Consider the following 3,291-nt stretch of genomic DNA (forward strand, 5'->3'; position numbering starts at 1 on the left):
TTTGTTTTAAGTTTATTTATTTATTTTGAGAGAGGAGGGGAAGATGGAAGGAGAGAGACAGAATCCCAAGCAGACTTTGTACTATCAGCACAGAGTCTGATGTGGGGCTCAAACTCACAAACCTCGAGATCATGACCTAAGCTGAATTCAAGAGTCAGACACTTTACTGACTGAGCCACCCAGGCACCCCTAGTTTAGCACTATTTACCAATATATATTTGGAGAAAATATCAAATCAGATTATTTCATCAATAATTTGTATAAGGTGATCTTTACAATGATTTTTAGGTTCTAAATATGAAAAATATATTGGTGCTAAAGAAGGTCCTAGGCATCACACATTAAGCTAAATTCCATTATGAGGGTTTAGTGTCTTGAAACTGCATATACTGGCCAGCCACAGAGATACTGTTCCTGAATGCTGAATCTAAGAGATATAATTAAGGTATTTTTTGTGACAGTTGAGTGAGTACAATCTGGGGACTCAAAAGATCTGAGCTCTTGTCTCAACTTTGCTTTAATCTCTCTGTGTCTCTGGGAAAGTCATTCCCCCTATTTGCGTGCAGTTTCCTCATCTGTAAAACTAAGATGTTGGCTTACATGACCTCTATATTTACTTAAAGCTCTTGAAATTAGATTACCAATTTCATTCTTTTAGAAGGAATTCGTGACTGAGTGTTTTTGTTCCTTAGGGCTTCCATGTGCATCCAGAAATTCATTTACTTAAACAACTAGACGCGAATTGTGAGTTTGGGACCCTCCATTGGAAAAGGTCAGACTTAAAAAGCACAGTATTGGCCAGTGATGAGGACTTCTCCCACTCGTGTTCGAGTTCCCCAACCATGAGATGACTCCACATGCACTACTTGCTGTGTACAGACCCAATCTGGGGTTGTAAATAGGTTGTTCTGTGTATAAATAAAATCTGCCATTGAAAAAAAAAAAAGCACAGTACTCACAGTAGTGAGTATATTGAACTTTGAGGGTTTTTTATTTTAAAAAAATTTAAATGTTTATTTAATTTTTTGAGAGATAGACAGAATGCAAGTTGGGGAGGGGCAGAGAGAGAGGGGGACACAGAATATGAAGCAGGCTCTGAGCTGTCAGCATAAAGCCCAATGTGGGGCTCAAACTCGTGAACCGTGAGATCAAGACCTGAGCAGAAAGCTGCTTAACTGACTGAGCCACCCAGGTACCCTAGTATATTGAATTTTGAATCAGAGTTTTGAATCTTTTCTCTGACCTCACCGTTGACTCACTATGTTACTTAACTGTGCCATTTTATCTGAGATTTCAGTTTTGCTCAAATAGGGCTACTGCTTGCCCCTCCCACATCATGGGGTTTTTGTGATAATCTAATGGGATAACAAATGTAAAGCATTTTTGAAGAAGATAAACTTTTAAAAATATAAATTGGTGTCGTACATAACACAAACACAATAAAAACAATGATAGTAATTCACATTTATAATTTACAATACGTTTTCACTACATCAAGTTCTTGCTCCGTCATTTTGCTAAATGTCATTTTCTCAGTGAGGACTTTGCTGACCGCTCTGTTTATAAATTATACTCCTTCACTCATGTTCCCATCCCCTATATTCTGCTTTATTTGGGATGGCACTTACAACCTGCTAACATCCTGTATAATTTAACTCTATTTTTTAGTGCCTGTCTCTGGTCCTAAGAACATATACTATATGAAGAAAGGGATTTTATGTGTTTTGTTCCCTCAACACTTAAAACTGTAAACTAATACATAACAGACACTTAATAAATATTTCTTTAATTAGTGATTTCTGCCTGATCTTTTCCCATGTAGGTACGTATATTATTAGCTTGTGTGAAATCAAGATATTTACTATTCATCCAGCAGAAATTATCCTTGTTCTATGCAGGTAGCTACGTGGAAATCCTGCTATCTCAGAAGATCCGAAGACAACTATTTTCTGTGGATATAATAAGCCTTTTCTTTTAATTCCAGTATAATGAACTACAGTTTTATATTAGTTTCATGTGTACAATATAGTGATTCAACAATTCTATAAATTACTCAGCACTTATCATGATGTGTGTACTCTTAATCCCCTTCACCTAATTAACCCATCCCCCATCCACCTCCCCTCTGGCAACCACTAGTTTGTTTTCTATAGTTAATAGTCTGGTTTTTTTGTCTCCTTTTTTCTTTATTTATTTTGTTTTGTTTCTTATATTTCACATATAAGTGAAATCATATGGCATTTGTCTTTCTCTGACTGACATTTCACTTTATATTATACCCTTTAGATTCATCCATGTTGTTGCAAATAGCAAGAATTCATTCTTTTTTATGGACAAGTAATATTTCAGAATATACATATATATACTTTATATATTATACTAATTATATTAATAAAATATATATACAAATATACTACATCTTCTTTATCCATACATCCCAATGGACACTTGGGTTATTTCCATATTTTGGCTATTATAAATAAAGTTGCAATAAACATCGTGGTGCATATATCTTTTTGAATTAGTGTTTTTGTTTTCTTTGGGTAAATACCAGTAATGGAATTACTGGATCATACGGTAATTCTATTTTTAATTTTTTGAGGAATCTCCATAATGTTTTCTATATGAACAAACTGAGAACTTTTCTTTTCCCCTAAAATCAGGAAAAAGACAAAGATGTCCACTCTCACCCCTTTTATTCAATTTAATCAGCCTTTTGAGGCACTCTGCTATAACATTAGCCATATGGTTAGGTGAGATAGATAGTTACTATCTTCTGAGTGGGATTGTTTAATGTAATGTTTCACCTTGTGGTCCAATATTATCTCTACCATTTATTAACCATGTGACCTTAATCATGGTACTTGAATTTACTAAGGCTTCTGTTTTCTCATCTATGAAATGAGGGTTTGCAATAGTGCCCTCTTCAAAAAGATGTTAGGTAACCAAATTATGCATGAAGCACTTGACACAATTCCTGAACATGGTAAAAGCCAAATAGTCTTCTTTAGGAAATGCCAAAGGGGGCAGGTGTTCTAGAAATATTCCCATCTCCCCTTCACAATTGGAAGGATGTTTGATTTTCTATAAACGTCTTTCCATCCCCACAAAATACAAAATCCGTAGGCACTTATCTACAGAAATTGAGAGTATGTGTATATTCCCATGTCTAGGTACTTGATGGGGAAGGAAAGTGAAGGAGTAGCAATTGAAAGGGACTCAAAAGGAGGCTGAAATTCTGAAAACTCACTTCACCAACTTCAAAAGATGGTGCTGGCTGACGTTGATGAT

General features: G+C 35.3%; 1 non-coding gene across 1 annotated transcript; it reads left to right on the forward strand.

The window, feature by feature from the left end:
• Positions 1-794: 794 nt before the first annotated feature.
• On the forward strand, positions 795-879 carry LOC125158020 (small nucleolar RNA Z195/SNORD33/SNORD32 family). The gene has a single exon (XR_007149145.1). It is a non-coding gene; the product is annotated as a small nucleolar RNA Z195/SNORD33/SNORD32 family (small nucleolar RNA).
• Positions 880-3,291: the final 2,412 nt, after the last annotated feature.

The sequence above is a fragment of the Prionailurus viverrinus genome, chromosome X, assembly GCF_022837055.1.
Source record: "Prionailurus viverrinus isolate Anna chromosome X, UM_Priviv_1.0, whole genome shotgun sequence".
Taxonomy (NCBI): domain Eukaryota; kingdom Metazoa; phylum Chordata; class Mammalia; order Carnivora; family Felidae; genus Prionailurus; species Prionailurus viverrinus.